At 51.1% G+C, this 17508-nt stretch overlaps 1 long non-coding RNA gene across 2 annotated transcripts in view; it reads left to right on the top strand.

Annotated features, from left to right (window-relative positions):
- Positions 1–627: 627 nt before the first annotated feature.
- Positions 628–17508, top strand: part of LOC140400111 (uncharacterized) — an 89464-nt gene continuing 72583 nt past the window's right edge. For both annotated transcript variants that reach the window (XR_011938051.1, XR_011938050.1), the window contains exon 1: positions 628–662. This is a non-coding gene — a long non-coding RNA (uncharacterized lncRNA). The remainder of the gene's footprint in view (positions 663–17508) is intronic.

Raw genomic sequence — 17508 nt, forward strand, 5'->3', positions numbered from 1 at the left:
GAGGAAAAAAAACACAAGGGAAAAAAAACAAACCACAAAAATATTATGACAGTTGTTAAACCCCCAAAAAAAACCCACACACACTGCCCCCAACACGGGCTCTATAGGAGGTTTTGCTCTATATGTGATGACAGTGAAATGGGGAATATTCCCATTGGTTCTCAATGCGGAATTGCTGCGGGGATCTGCGCACGCCCGGCGTAACCCCGCCCCCTGCCTGTCGTCACTGAGGGTGAGAGCGCATGTGCAGCCCCTCCAGCCCAGGAACAGCGTTCTCATTGCAGCAGCACATCCATCTGGGAGTGTGAGCAAAGAGGCTCAGAGATCATTACTGACTCGGGGGGAGTTCAGGGAGAATCAGGGGCTGTTTGCAAGAGGCACAGCGGAGCACGATCTTGTTCCGGGACTTGGAGTGAGCGGGGGGAGGGGAGAGCTCTTTCTGGGCCTGGCTTATTTGTCTGATTCTGGGTTAGGATTTGGAGAGTATTTTCTTTATTTTACTGATTATCAATTGAAAGAATAGATTGATCTATCATTGGCCTCATCTGGCCCTGATTTACAAGAGATATGTTATCTTCCGCCCAGTTCAACAGATGAAGAGATGAGTTCCAAGATGATGATTCTGCAGCAACGTGAATGTACACGTCTCCTTCTAACTGACAGTAAGTACAATATTAATCCAACATTGCAGAGACACAAACACAACATCAACTCCACCGTCACAGAGAACAGAAGCAGTCAGACTCACATTGACCTCAAGTCCCAGATAAACATGTTCAATCCAACAGTGATACACGAGAGGGCAGGTGGGATAATTTTCCACAATTCGCCCCCACGCCATATCATGGAACGTTGGATCAACTTGTGATAATAGCTTTTCGTAAAGTAATCAGTGTAGAATTAATTAGGTACAGATTCAGCAATGTGTAAGTATCCATTTGCATTTTTTTGTAACTTTGTTGGATTAAAATGTATCAGAAGCACTTTAATCTCACAAGTTGTGAACCTTTGGTGCAAGTAAAAACTCAGATAGTACAGCTGATATAAAAATACAGAATTATTCGTAAGTTTCTACTGAGACAAGTCAGAAAACAAAATATTGGGGGAATGTCCAATTCACATAACAAGCATGTCTTTCGGGACTTGTGGGAGGAAACCGTAGCATCCGGAGGAAACCCACACAGACACAGGGAAAACGTGCAGACTCTGCACAGGCAGCGACCCAAGCGGGAATCAAACCTTGGAACCTGGCACTGTGAAGCAATCCCCTGATTTACACAATCCCCTGGTTTACACCACGCTAGTTTCACACACTCCTCTGGTTTACATGCTGTCCTGGTTTCACACTCATCTGGTTTGAGCACTCAACTGCTGTACACTCTCCTCATTTTACACACACTCTTGTTGTGCATCCTCCCCTGGTTCCATACACTCCCCTGGTTTATACACTCCATTGGGATACACACTCCCCGGCTTTACGCACTCCCCGGCTTTACGCACCCCCCCTGCTTTACGCACCCCCCCTGCTTTACGCACCCCCCCTGCTTGACGCACCCCCCCCTGCTTGACGCACCCCCCTGCTTGACGCACCCCCCTGCTTGACGCACCCCCCTGCTTGACGCACCCCCCTGCTTGACGCACCCCCCTGCTTGACGCACCCCCCTGCTTGACGCACCCCCCTGCTTGACGCACCCCCCTGCTTGACGCACCCCCCTGCTTGACGCACCCCCCTGCTTGACGCACCCCCCTGCTTGACGCACCCCACTGCTTGACGCACCCCCCTGCTTGACACCCCCCCCCCCCTGCTTGACACCCCCCCCCTGCTTGACACCAACCCACTGCTTGACACCCCCCCCCCGCTTGACACCCCTCCCCCTGCTTGACACCCCCCCCCCCTGCTTGACGCACCCCCCCCTTCTTGACCCCCCCCCCCTGCTTGACACCCCCCCCCCCCCCCTGCTTGACACCCCCCCCCTGCTTGATACACCCCCCTGCTTGATACAAACAAACAAAGAACAAAGAAATGTACAGCACAGGAACAGGCCCTTCGGCCCTCCAAGCCCGTGCCAACCATGCTGCCCGACTAAACTACAATCTTCTACACTTCCTGGGTCCGTATCCCTCTATTCCCATCCTATTCATGTATTTGTCAAGATGCCCCTTAAATGTCACTATCGTCCCTGCTTCCACCACCTCCTCCGGTAGCGAGTTCCAGGCACCCACTACCCTCTGCGTAAAAAACTTGCCTCGTACATCTACTCTAAACCTTGCCCCTCTCACCTTATACCTATGCCCCCTAGTAATTGACCCCTCTAACCTGGGGAAAAGCCTCTGACTATCCACTCTGTCTATGCCCCTCATAATTTTGTATACCTCTATCAGGTCTCCCCTCAACCTCCTTTGTTTCAGTGAGAACAAACCGAGTTTATTCAACCGCTCCTCATAGCTAATGCCCTCCATACCAGGCAACATTCTGGTAAATCTCTTCTGCACCCTCTCTAAAGCCTCCACATCCTTCTGGTAGTGTGGCGACCAGAATTGAACACTATACTCCAAGTGTGGCCTAACTAAGGTTCTATACAGCTGCAACATGACTTGCCAATTCTTATACTCAATGCCCCGGCCAATGAAGGCAAGCATGCCGTATGCCTTGTTGACTACCTTCTCCACCTGTGTTGCCCCTTTCAATGACCTGTGGACCTGTACTCCTAGATCTCTTTGACTTTCAATACTCTTGAGGGTTCTACCATTCACTGTATATTCCCTACTGCATTAGACCTTCCAAAATGCATTACCTCACATTTGTCCGGATTAAACTCCATCTGCCATCTCTCCGCCCAAGTCTCCAAACAATCTAAATCCTGCTGTATCCTCCGACAGTCCTCATCGCTATCTGCAATTCCACCAACCTTTGTGTCGTCTGCAAACTTACTAATCAGACCAGTTACATTTTCCTCCAAATCATTTATATATACTACAAAGAGCAAAGGTCCCAGCACTGATCCCTGTGGAACACCACTGTTCACAGCCCTCCAATTAGAAATGCATCCTTCCATTGCTACTCTCTGCCTTCTATGGCCGAGCCAGTTCTGTATCCACCTTGCCAGCTCACCCCTGATCCCGTGTGACTTCACCTTTTGTACTAGTCTACCATGAGGGACCTTGTCAAAGGCCTTACTGAAGTCCATATAGACAACATCCACTACCCTACCTGCATCAATCATCTTAGTGACCTCCTCGAAAAACTCTATCAAGTTAGTGAGACACGACCTTCCCTTCACAAAACCGTGCTGCCTCTCACGAATACGTCCATTTGCTTCCAAATGGGAGTAGATCCTGTCTCGAAGAATTCTCTCCAGTAATTTCCCTACCACTGAAGTAAGTCTCACCGGCCTGTAGTTCCCGGGATTATCCTTGCTACCCTTCTTAAACAGAGGAACAACATTGGCTATTCTCCAGTCCTCCGGGACATCCCCTGAAGACAGCGAGGATCCAAAGATTTCTGTCAAGGCCTCAGCAATTTCCTCTCCAGCCTCCTTCAGTATTCTGGGGTATATCCCATCAGGCCCTGGGGACTTATGCTTCAGCTCCAGTTCCCTAACACGGTCTTTGAGGAGCTGAAGTTGGGTGCACTTCCCGCAGGTATAGTCAGCGGGGACACCGGTGGTATCCCTCACCACCCACATCCTACAGGAGGAGCATGCAACTGGCCTAGCCTCCATCCCTTCTTACCTGACAGAATATAGCTGCCCTGTGGACTAACTAGATCTCCGCCCTCCGACTCTGCTCCCAGTCAGCTACACTTTCTGTAAACTCCTGGCTCTCTTCGCAATCTTTGCGGAAATGTCGGAAACAAAATGAAAGGAGCACCTTACTCCCTCCTCACCTAACTCCCTCGGTCACCAAACTCTTACTATAGCACTCAAAAAGAACCAAATTCAGCACTCCCTCGGTCACCAAACTCTTACTATAGCACTCAAAAAGCACCAAATTCAGCACTCCCTCGGTCACCAAACTCTTACTATAGCACTCAAAAAGCACCAAATTCAGCACTCAGTGCAAACCTCAGCACTCAGTGCAAACAGTTCCCGCCTAATATTGTTATAATTAACCTTCCCCCAATTTAGCACATTCATCCTAGGACCACTCTTATCCTTGTCCACCAGTACTTTAAAACTTACTGAATTGTGGTCACTGTTACCGAAATGCTCCCCTACTGAAACATCTACCACCTGGCCGGGCTCATTCCCCAATACCAGGTCCAGTACCGCCCCTTCCCTAGTTGGACTGTCTACATATTGTTTGAAGAAGCCCTCCTGGATGCTCCTTACAAACTCCGCCCCGTCTAAGCCCCTGGCACTAAGTGAGTCCCAGTCAATATTGGGGAAGTTGAAGTCTCCCATCACCACAACCCTGTTGTTTTTACTCTTTTCCAAAATCTGTCTACCTATCTGCTCCTCTATCTCCCGCTGGCTGTTGGGAGGCCTGTAGTAAACCCCCAACATTGTGACTGCACCCTTCTTATTCCTGATCTCTACCCATATAGCCTCACTGCCCTCTGAGGTGTCCTCCTGCAGTACAGCTGTGATATTCTCCCGAACCAGTAGCGCAACTCCGCCTCTCCTTTTACATCCCCCTCTATCCCGCCTGAAACATCTAAATCCTGGAACGTTTAGCTGCCAATCTTGCCCTTCCCTCAACCAGGTCTCTGTAATGGCAACAACATCATAGTTCCAAGTACTAATCCAAGCTCTAAGTTCATCTGCCTTACCCGTAATACTTCTTGCATTAAAACATATGCACGTCAGGCCACCAGACCCGCTGTGTTCAGGAAATTCTCCCTGTCTGCTCTGCCTCAGAGCCACACTGTCCCTATTCCCTAGTTCTCCCTCAATGCTCTCACCTTCTGACCTATTGCTCCCGTGCCCACCCCCCTGCCATACTAGTTTAAACCCTCCCGTGTGACACTCGCAAACCTCGCGGCCAGGATATTTATGCCTCTCCGGTTTAGATGCAGCCCGTCCTTCTTATACAGGTCACACCTGCCCCGGAAGAGCTCCCAGTGGTCGAGATAACGGAAACCCTCCCTCCTACACCAGCTGTTTAGCCACGTGTTTAGCTGCTCTATCTTCCTATTTCTAGCCTCACTGGCACGTGGCACAGGGAGTAATCCCGAGATTACAACCCTCGAGGTCCTGTCTTTTAACTTTCTGCCTAGCTCCCTGAACTCCTGCTGCAGGACCTCATGCCCCTTCCTGCCTATGTCGTTAGTACCAATATGTACAATGACCTCTGCCTGTTTGCCCTCCCCCTTCAGGATGCCCTCTACCCATTCGGAGACATCCTGGACCCTGGCACCAGGGAGGCAACATACCATCCTGGAGTCTCTTTCACGTCCACAGAAGCGCCTATCTGTGCCCCTGACTATAGAGTCCCCTATTACTATTACTCTTCTGCGCTTTGACCCTCCCTTCTGAACATCAGAGCCAGCCGTGGTGCCACTGCTCTGGCTGCTGCTGTTTTCCCCTGATAGGCTATCCCCCCCCGACAGTATCCAAAGGGGTATACCTGTTCGAGAGGGGGACAACCACAGGGGATTCCTGCACTGACTACCTGCCCTTTCTGGTGGTCACCCATTTCTCTGCCTGCACCTTGGGTGTGACCACATTTACATAACTGCGATCTATGACGCTTTCCGCCACCTGCATGCTCCTAAGTGCATCCAATTGCTGCTCCAACCGAACCATGCGGTCTGTGAGGAGCTCCAGTTGGGTGCACTTTCTGCAGATGAAGCCATCCGGGACGCTGGAAGCCTCCCGGACCTGCCACATCTCACAGTCAGAGCACTGCACCCCTCTAACTGACATTGCGTCAATTAATTAAAATTAAAATTTAAATTTTTATTTATTTTTTAATATATTTTTTAAAATTTCAAAGTTACTGTTTCCTAGCACTAGATTTCTAATAGAAATACGAAAGCTAAATATAGTACTCTCCGATCTCTGGCTTAGATATCCCACTAAATTGTACTTAAGTAATTATGTTTAATTAGTTACCAATGCTTAATTTTTTTAATTTAGTGTAGATTCCCAACCAGCCACTCAGGCCACAGCTTTTCTGTGATGTCACTGCAGTTTCCCCCCGACACACACAATTTGAAAAAGGTATAAAAGTAAAAATCACTTACCTTCTGAGTGTCTTAGACGTTCTCAGGTTCTCTCCCTGACAGAGACTGCTCCTCCTCCGACGAACACTCCCCTGCTTTATACATCCCCCTGTATTATGCACTCCCCTGCTTTATGCACTCCACTGCCTTATACACTCCCCTGCTTTACACAGTTCCCTGCTTTACACACTTCCCTGCTTTATACTCTGCCCTGCTTTGTACATCCCCCTGCTTTCTGCACTCCCCTGCTTTATACACCCCACTGCTTTATACACCCCCCTGCTTTATACACCCCCCTGCTTTATACACCCCACTGCTTTATACACTCCACTGCTTTATACACCACCCTGCTTTATACATCCCCCTGCTTGATACACTTCCCTGCTTGATACACTCCCCTGCTTTATACATCCCCCTGCTTTATACACCCCCCTGCTTTATACACCCCCCTGCTTTATACACTCCCCTGCTTTATACACTCCCCTGCGTTATACATCCCCCAGCTTTATACATCCGCCTGCTTTATACATCCGCCTGCTTCATACATCCGCCTCCTTCATACATCCCCCTGCTTCATACATCCCCCTGCTTCATACATCCCCCTGCTTCATACATCCCCCTGCTTCATACATCCCCCTGCTTCATACATCCCCCTACTTTATACACCCACCTGCTTTATACACCCACCTTCTTTATACACCCCCCTGCTTTATAGCCCCCCTGCTTTATACAATCCCCTGCTTTATACATCCCCCTGCTTTATACACTTCCCTGCTTGATACATCCCCCTGCTTGATACTCTGCCCTGCTTTATACACCCCCCTGCTTTATACACCCCCCTGCTTTATACACCCCCCTGCTTTATACACCCCCCTGCTTTATACAACCCCCTGCTTTATACACCCCCCTGCTTTATACACCCCCCTGCTTTATACACCCCCCTGCTTTATACACCCCCTGCTTTATACATCCCCCTGCATTATGCACTCCCCTGCTTTATGCACTCCCCTGCTTTATGCACTCCCCTGCTTTATACACTCCCCTGCTTTATGCACTCCCCTGCTTTATACACTCCCCTGCTTTACACACTCCCCTGCTTTATACCCCCCTGCTTTATACTCTGCCCTGCTTTGTACATCCCCCTGCTTTATGCACTCCCCTGCTTTATACACCCCCCTGCTTTATACACTCCTCTGTTTTAGACATCCCTCTGCTTTATGCACTCCCCTGCCTTATACACTCCCCTGCTTTACACACTTCCCTGCTTTGTACATCCCCCTGCTTTATACACACCCCTGCTTTATACACCCCCCTGCTTTATACACCCCCCTGCTTTATACACCCCCCTGCTTTATACACCCCCCTGCTTTATACACTCCCCTGCTTCATACACTCCCCTGCTTCATACACTCCCTTGCTTCATACACCCCCCTGCTTCATACATCCCCCTGCTTTATCCCCCCCCCTGCTTTATACGTCCCCCTTCTTTATACGCCCCCCTGCTTTATACGCCCCCCTGCTTTATACGCCCCCCTGCTTTATACGCCCCCCTGCTTTATACGCCCCCCTGCTTTATACGCTCTCCTGCTATATACGCTCCCCTGCTTTGTACTCTCCCCTGCTTTGTACACCCCCCTGCTTTGTACACCCCCTGCTTTGTACACCCCCCTGCTTTGTACACCCCCCTGCTTTGTACACCCCCCTGCTTTGTACACCCCCCTGCTTTGTACACCCCCCTGCTTTGTACACCCCCCTGCTTTGTACACCCCCCTGCTTTGTACACCCCGCTGCTTTGTACACCCCCCTGCTTTGTACACCCCCCTGCTTTGTACACCCCCCTGCTTTGTACACCCCCCTGCTTTAACCACACCCCTGCTTTGTACACCCCCCTGCTTTGTACATGCCCTGCTTTGTACATCCCCTGCTTTATACACTCCTCTGCTTTATACACTCCCCTGCTTTATACATCCCCCTGCTTTATACATCCCCCTGCTTTATACATCCCCCTGCTTTATACACTCCTCTGTTTTAGACATCCCTCTGCTTTATGCACTCCACTGCTTTATGCACTCCCCTGCTTTATAAACCGCCCTGCTTTATACACTTCCCTGCATGATACATCCCCTGCTTTATACACTCCCGTGCTTTATACACTCCCCTGCTTTATACACCCCCGCTTTATACACCCGCCGCTTTATACACTCCCCTGCTTTATACACTCCCCTGCTTTATACACTCCCCTGCTTCATACACCCTCCTGCTTCATACACCCCCCTACTTCATACACCCCCCTGCTTCATACATGCCCCTGCTTGATACATCCCCCTGCTTGATACATCCCCCTGCTTGATACATCCCCCTGCTTGATACATCCCCCTGCTTGATACAACCCCCTGCTTTATACGCTCTCCTGCTAGATATGCTCCCCTGCTTTGTACTCTCCCCTTCTTTGTACGCTCCCCTGCTTTGTACGCTCCCCTGCATTGTACACCCCCCTGCTTTGTACACCACCCTGCTTTGTACACCCCCTGCTTTGTACACCCCCCTGCTTTGTACACCCCCCTGCTTTGTACACCCCCCTGCTTTGTACACCCCCCTGCTTTGTACACCCCCCTGCTTTGTACACCCCCCTGCTTTGTACACCCCCCTGCTTTAACCACTCCCCTGCTTTGTACATCCCCTGCTTTGTACATCCCCTGCTTTATACACTCCTCTGCTTTATACACTCCCCTGCTTGATACATCCCCTTGCTTTATACACTCCCCTGCTTTATACACTCCCCTGCTTTATACACACCCCTGCTTTATACACCCCCCTGCTTTATACACCCCCTGCTTTATACACCCCCCTGCTTTATACACCCCCCTGCTTTATACACCCCCCTGCTTTATACACCCCCCTGCTTTATACACCCCCCTGCTTTATACACCCCCCTGCTTTATACACCCCCCTGCTTTATACACCCCCCTGCTTTATACACCCCCCTGCTTTATACACCCCCCTGCTTTATACACCCCCCTGCTTTATACACCCCCCTGCTTTATACACCCCCCTGCTTTATACACCCCCCTGCTTTATACACCACCCTTCTTTAACCACTCCCCTGCTTTATACACTCCCTTGCTTTATACACTCCCCTGCTTTATACACTCCCCTGCGTTATACATCCCCCAGCTTTATACAACCGCCTGCTTCATACATCCGCCTGCTTCATACATCCGCCTGCTTCATACATCCGCCTGCTTCATACATCCCCCTGCTTCAGACATCCCCCTGCTTCATACATCCCCCTGCTTCATACATCCCCCTGCTTCATACATCCCCCTGCTTCATACATCCCCCTGCTTCATACATGCCCCTGCTTCATACATGCCCCTGCTTCATACATCCCCCTGCTTTATACACCCACCTGCTTTATACACACCCCTGCTTTATACACCCACCCTCTTTATACCCCCCCTGCTTTATAACCCCCCTGCTTTATACAATCCCCTGCTTTATACAATCCCCTGCTTTATACACACCCCTGCTTTATACACCCACCTTCTTTATACCCCCCCTGCTTTATACCCCCCCTGCTTTATACAATCCCCTGCTTTATACAATCCCCTGATTTATACACTCCCCTGCTTTATACATCCCCCTGCTTTATACTCTTCCCTGCTTGACACATCCCCCTGCTTGATACTCTGCCCTGCTTTATACACCCCCCTGCTTTATACATCCCCTGCTTTATACATCCCCTGCTTTATACACCCCCCTGCTTTATACACCCCCCTGCTTTATACACCCCCCTGCTTTATACACCCCCCTGCTTTATACACCCCCCTGCTTTATACACCCCCCTGCTTTATACACCCCCCTGCTTTATACACCCCCCTGCTTTATACACCCCCCTGCTTTATACACCCCCCTGCTTTATACATCCCCCTGCTTTATACATCCCCCTGCTTTATGCACTCCCCTGCTTTATGCACTCCACTGCCTTATACACTCCCCTGCTTTACACACTCCCCTGCTTTATACACCCCCCTGCTTTATACACCCCCCTGCTTTATACACCCCCCTGCTTTATACATCCCCCTGCTTTATACATCCCCCTGCTTTATGCACTCCCCTGCTTTATGCACTCCACTGCCTTATACACTCCCCTGCTTTACACACTCCCCTGCTTTATACCCCCCCTGCTGTATACTCTGCCCTGCTTTGTACATCCCCCTGCTTTATGCACTCCCCTGCTTTATACACCCCCCTGCTTTATACACTCCTCTGTTTTAGACATCCCTCTGCTTTATGCACTCCACTGCTTCATGCACTCCCCTGCTTTATAAACCGCCCTGCTTTTATACACTTCCCTGCATGATACATCCCCCTGCTTTATACACTCCCGTGCTTTATACACTGCCCCGCTTTATACACCCGCCGCTTTATACACCCGCCGCTTTATACACTCCCCTGCTTTATACACCACCCTGCTTTATACACCCCCCTGCTTTGTACACCCCCCTGCTTTATACGTCCACCTGCTTGATACACTCCCCTGCTTGATACACTCCCCTGCTATATACACCCCCTTGCTTTATACACTCCCCTGCTTTATACAACCCCCTGCTTTACCCCCCCTGATTTATACATCCCCCTGCTTTATACACCCCCCTGCTTTATACACCCCCCTGCTTCGTACATCCCCCCTGCTTCGTACATCCCCCCTGCTTCGTACATCCCCCCTGCTTCGTACATCCCCCCTGCTTCGTACATCCCCCCTGCTTCGTACATCCCCCCTGCTTCGTACATCCCCCCTGCTTCGTACATCCCCCTGCTTCATGCATCCCCCTGCTTCATGCACTTCCCTGCTTTATACACCCCCCTGCTTTATACACTCCCCTGCTTTATACCCCCCCCTGCTTGATATTCTGCCCTGCTTTGTACATCCCCTGCTTTGTACATCCCCTGCTTTTGTCCACTCCCCTGCTTTATACACTCCCCTGCTTTATACACTCCCCTACTTTACACACTCCCCTGCTTTATACCCCCCCTGCTTTATACTCTGCCCTGCTTTATACATCCCCCTGCTTTGTACGCCCCCCTGCTTTATACGCCCCCCTGCTTTGTACGCTCCCCTGCTTTGTACGCTCCCCTGCTTTGCAGGCTCCCCTGCTTTGTACGCTCCCCTGCTTTGTACGCTCCCCTGCTTTGTACGCTCCCCTGCTTTGTACGCTCCCCTGCTTTGTACGCTCCCCTGCTTTGTACGCTCCCCTGCTTTGTACGCTCCCCTGCTTTGTACGCTCCCCTGCTTCGTACGCTCCCCTGCTTTGTACGCTCACCTGCTTTGTACGCTCCCCTGCTTTGTACGCTCCCCTGCTTTGTACGCTCCCCTGCTTTGTACGCTCCCCTGCTTTGTACGCTCCCCTGCTTTGTACGCTCCCCTGCTTTGTACGCTCCCCTGCTTTACACGCTCCCCTGCTTTACACGCTCCCCTGCTGTACACACTCCCCTGCTTTACACTCTGCCCTGCTTTGTACATCCCCCTGCTTTGTACATCCCACTGCTTTATGCATCCTCCTGATTTACACACTCCTCTGCTTTATACACTCCTCTGCTTAATACTTCCACCTGCTTTATGTACTCCCCTGCTTTATACTTCCCCCTGCTTTATACTTCGCCCTGCTTTATACTTCGCCCTGCTTTATACACTTCCCTGCTTGATACATCCCCCTGCTTTATACACTCCCCTGCTTTATACACTCCCCTGCTTTTTCGCCCCCCTGCTTTATACGCTCCCCTGCTTTATACGCTCCCCTGCTTTATACACTCCCCTGCTTTATACTTCCCCCTGCTTTATACTTCGCCCTGCTTTATACTTCGCCCTGCTTTATACACCCCCCTGCTTTATACACCCCCCTGCTTTATACGCCCCCCTGCTTTATACACCCCCCTGCTTTATACACCCCCCTGCTTTATTCACTCCCCTGCTTTATTCACTCCCCTGCTCTGTTCACTCCCCTGCTTTATACGCCCCCTGCTTTATACGCCCCCTGCTTTATACGCCCCCCCTGCTTTATACTCTGCCCTGCTTTATACACCCCCCTGCTTTATACACTCCCCTGCTTTATACACTCCCCTGCTATATACACCCCCCTGCTTTATACTCTCCCCTGCTTTATACACTCCCCTGCTTTATACACTCCCCTGCTTTATACACTCCCCTGCTTTATACACTCCCCTGCTTTATACACTCCCCTGCTTTATACACCCCCCTGCTTTATACTCTCCCCTGCTTTATACACTCCCCTGCTTTATACACTCCCCTGCTTTATACGCCCCCCTGCTTTATACGCCCCCTGCTTTATACGCCCCCCCTGCTTTATACTCTGCCCTGCTTTATACACCCCCCTGCTTTATACACCCCCCTGCTTTATACACTCCCCTGCTTTATACACTCCCCTGCTATATACACCCCCCTGCTTTATACTCTCCCCTGCTTTATACACTCCCCTGCTTTATACACTCCCCTGCTTTATACACCCCCCTGCTTTATACACCCCCCTGCTTTATACACCCCCCTGCTTTATACACCCCCCTGCTTTATACACCCCCCTGTTTTATACAACCCCCTGCTTTATACACCCCCCTGCTTTATACACCCCCCTGCTTTATACACCCCCCTGCTTTATACACCCCCCTGCTTTATACACCCCCCTGCTTTATACACCCCCCTGCTTTATACACCCCCCTGCTTTATACACTCCACTGCTTTATACACTCCCCTTGCTTTATACATCTCCCTGCATTATGCACTCCCCTGCTTTATGCACTCCCCTGCTTTATGCACTCCCCTGCCTTATACACTCCCCTGCTTTACACACTCCCCTGCTTTACACACTCCCCTGCTTTACACTCTGCCCTGCTTTGTACATCCCCCTGCATTGTACATCCCCTGCTTTGTACATCCCCTGCTTTGTACATCCCCTGCTTTGTACATCCCCTGCTTTTGTACACTCCCCTGCTTTATACACTCCCCTGCTTTATACACTCCCCTACTTTACACACTCCCCTACTTTACACACTCCCCTGCTTTATACCCCCCCCTGCTTTATACTCTGCCCTGCTTTGTACATCCCCCTGCTTTGTACGCCCCCCTGCTTTATACGCTCCCCTGCTTTGTGCGCTCCCCTGCTTTGTACGCTCCCCTGCTTTGTACGCTCCCCTGCTTTGTACGCTCCCCTGCTTTGTACGCTCCCCTGCTTTGTACGCTCCCCTGCTTTGTACGCTCCCCTGCTTTGTACGCTCCCCTGCTTTGTACGCTCCCCTGCTTTGTACGCTCCCCTGCTTTGTACGCTCCCCTGCTTTGTACATCTCCCTGCATTATGCACTCCCCTGCTTTATGCACTCCCCTGCCTTATACACTCCCCTGCTTTGTACATCTCCCTGCATTATGCACTCCCCTGCTTTATGCACTCCCCTGCCTTATACACTCCCCTGCTTTACACACTCCCCTGCTTTACACACTCCCCTGCTTTACACACTCCCCTGCTTTACACACTCCCCTGCTTTACACACTCCCCTGCTTTACACACTCTCCTGCTTTACACACTCCCCTGCTTTACACACTCCCCTGCTTTACACTCTGCCCTGCTTTGTACATCCCCCTGCTTTGTACATCCCACTGCTTTATACATCCTCCTGCTTTACACACTCCTCTGCTTTATACACTCCCCTGCTTAATACTTGCACCTGCTTTATGTACTCCCCTGCTTTATACTCCCCCCTGCTTTATACTTCGCCCTGCTTTATACACCCCCCGCTTAATACACTCCCCTGCTTTATACACTCCCCTGCTTTATACACCCCCCTGCTTTATACAACCCCCTGCTTTATACAACCCCCTGCTTTACCCCCCCCCTGCTTTATACATCCCCCTGCTTTATACACCCCCCTGCTTCGTACATCCCCCCTGCTTCGTACATCCCCCCTGCTTCGTACATCCCCCTGCTTCGTACATCCCCCTGCCTCGTACATCCCCCTGCTTTACACCCCCCCCCTGCTTGATATTCTGCCCTGCTTTGTACGCTCCCCTGCTTTGTACGCTCCCCTGCTTTGTACGCTCCCCTGCTTTGTACGCTCCCCTGCTTTGTACGCTCCCCTGCTTTGTACGCTCCCCTGCTTTGTACGCTCCCCAGCTTTGTACGCTCCCCAGCTTTGTACGCTCCCCTGCTTTGTACGCTCCCCTGCTTTGTACGCTCCCCTGCTTTGTACGCTCCCCTGCTTTGTACGCTCCCCTGCTTTGTACGCTCCCCTGCTTTGTACGCTCCCCTGCTTTGTACGCTCCCCTGCTTTGTACGCTCCCCTGCTTTGTACGCTCCCCTGCTTTGTACGCTCCCCTGCTTTGTACGCTCCCCTGCTTTGTCCGCTCCCCTGCTTTGTACACTCCCCTGCTTTGTACATCCCCTGCTTTGTACACTCCACTGCTTGAAACACTCCCCTTGCTTTATACATCTCCCTCAATTATGCACTCCCCTGCTTTATGCACTCCCCTGCCTTATACACTCCCCTGCTTTACACACTCCCCTGCTTTACACACTCCCCTTCTTTACACACTCCCCTGCTTTACACACACCCCTGCTTTACACACTCCCCTGCTTTACACACTCCCCTGCTTTACACACTCCCCTGCTTTACACACTCCCCTGCTTTACACTCTGCCCTGCTTTGTACATCCCCCTGCTTTGTACATCCCACTGCTTTATACATCCTCCTGCTTTACACACTCCTCTGCTTTATACACTCCCCTTGCTTTATACATCTCCCTGCATTATGCACTCCCCTGCTTTATGCACTCCCCTGCCTTACACACTCCCCTGCTTTACACACTCCCCTGCTTTACACACTCCCCTGCTTTACACACTCCCCTGCTTTATACTCTGCCCTGCTTTGTACATCCCCCTGCTTTGTACATCCCACTGCTTTATACATCCTCCTGCTTTACACACTCCTCTGCTTTATACACTCCCCTGCTTAATACTTCCACCTGCTTTATGTACTCCCCTGCTTTATACTTCCCCCTGCTTTATACTTCCCCCTGCTTTATACTTCACCCTGCTTTATACACTTCCCTGCTTGATACATCCCCCTGCTTTATACACTCCCCTGCTTTATACACCCCCTGCTTTTTCGCCCCCTTGCTTTATACGCGCCCCTGCTTTATACGCTCCCCTGCTTTATACGCTCCCCTGCTTTATACGCTCCCCTGCTTTATACTTCCCCCTGCTTTATACTTCGCCCTGCTTTATACACTTCCCTGCTTGATACATCCCATGCTTTTTCACCCCCTGCTTTATACGCTCCCCTGCTTTATACGCTCCCCTGCTTTATACACTCCCCTGCTTAAACACTCCCCTGCTTTATACACTCCCCTGCTTTGTACACTCCCCTGCTTTGTTAATCCCCCTGCTTTATACATCCCCCTGATTTATACACCCCCCTGCTTTATACACCCCCCTGCTTGATACACCCCCTGCTTTATACACCCCCCTGCTTTATACACCCCCCTGCTTTATTCACTCCCCTGCTCTGTTCACTCCCCTGCTCTGTTCACTCCCCTGCTTTATACGCCCCCCTGCTTTATACGCCCCCTGCTTTATACGCCCCCCTGCTTTATACACACCCCTGCTTTATACACCCCCCTGCATTATACACCCCCCTGCTTTATACACTCCCCTGCTTTATACACCCCCCTGCTTAATACACTCCCCTGCTTTATACACTCCCCTGCTATCTACACCCCCCTGCTTTATACTCTCCCCTGCTTTATTCACTCCCCTGCTTTATACACCCCCCTGCTTTATACAACCCCCTGCTTTACCCCCCCTGCTTTATACACCCCCCTGCTTCGTACATCCCCCCTGCTTCGTACATTCCCCTGCTTCGTACATCCCCCTGCCTCGTACATCCCCTGCTTCGTACATCCCCCTGCTTCGTACACTCCCCTGCTTTGTACATCCCCTGCTTTGTACATCCCCTGCTTTGTACATCCCCTGCTTTGTACATCCCCTGCTTTGTACACTCCTCTGCTTTATACACTCCCCTTGCTTTATACATCCCTCTGCATTATGCACTCCCCTGCTTTATGCACTCCCCTGCCTTACACACTCCCCTGCTTTACACACTCCCCTGCTTTACACACTCCCCTGCTTTACACACTCCCCTGCTTTATACTCTGCCCTGCTTTGTAAATCCCCCTGCTTTGTACACTCCTCTGCTTTATACTTCCTCCTGCTTTATGTACTCCCCTGGTTTATGCATTCCCCTGCTTTATACATCCCCCTGCTTTGCACACTCCTCCGGTTTTTACCCCCCCCTGCTTTATACAACCCCCTGCTTTATACAACCCCCTGCTTTACCCCCCCCCTGCTTTATACATCCCCCTGCTTTATACACCCCCCTGCTTCGTACATCCCCCCTGCTTCGTACATCCCCCTGCTTCGTACATCCCCCTGCTTCGTACATCCCCCTGCCTCGTACATCCCCCTGCTTTACACCCCCCCCCTGCTTGATATTCTGCCCTGCTTTGTACTTCCCCCTGCATTGTACATCCCCTGCTTTGTACATCCCCTGCTTTGTACATCCCCTGCTTTGTACATCCCCTGCTTTTGTACACTCCCCTGCTTTATACACTCCCCTGCTTTATACACTCCCCTACTTTACACACTCCCCTACTTTACACACTCCCCTGCTTTATACCCCCCCCCCTGCTTTATACTCTGCCCTGCTTTGTACATCCCCCTGCTTTGTACGCCCCCCTGCTTTATACGCTCCCCTGCTTTGTGCGCTCCCCTGCTTTGTACGCTCCCCTGCTTTGTACGCTCCCCTGCTTTGTACGCTCCCCTGCTTTGTACGCTCCCCTGCTTTGTACGCTCCCCTGCTTTGTACGCTCCCCTGCTTTGTACGCTCCCCTTCTTTGTACGCTCCCCTGCTTTGTACATCTCCCTGCATTATGCACTCCCCTGCTTTATGCACTCCCCTGCCTTATACACTCCCCTGCTTTGTACATCTCCCTGCATTATGCACTCCCCTGCTTTATGCACTCCCCTGCCTTATACACTCCCCTGCTTTACACACTCCCCTGCTTTACACACTCCCCTGCTTTACACACTCCCCTGCTTTACACACTCCCCTGCTTTACACACTCCCCTGCTTTACACACTCCCCTGCTTTACACTCTGCCCTGCTTTGTACATCCCCCTGCTTTGTACATCCCACTGCTTTATACATCCTCCTGCTTTACACACTCCTCTGCTTTATACACTCCCCTGCTTAATACTTGCACCTGCTTTATGTACTCC

The sequence above is a fragment of the Scyliorhinus torazame genome, chromosome 24 (assembly GCF_047496885.1).
Source record: "Scyliorhinus torazame isolate Kashiwa2021f chromosome 24, sScyTor2.1, whole genome shotgun sequence".
Classification (NCBI taxonomy): domain Eukaryota; kingdom Metazoa; phylum Chordata; class Chondrichthyes; order Carcharhiniformes; family Scyliorhinidae; genus Scyliorhinus; species Scyliorhinus torazame.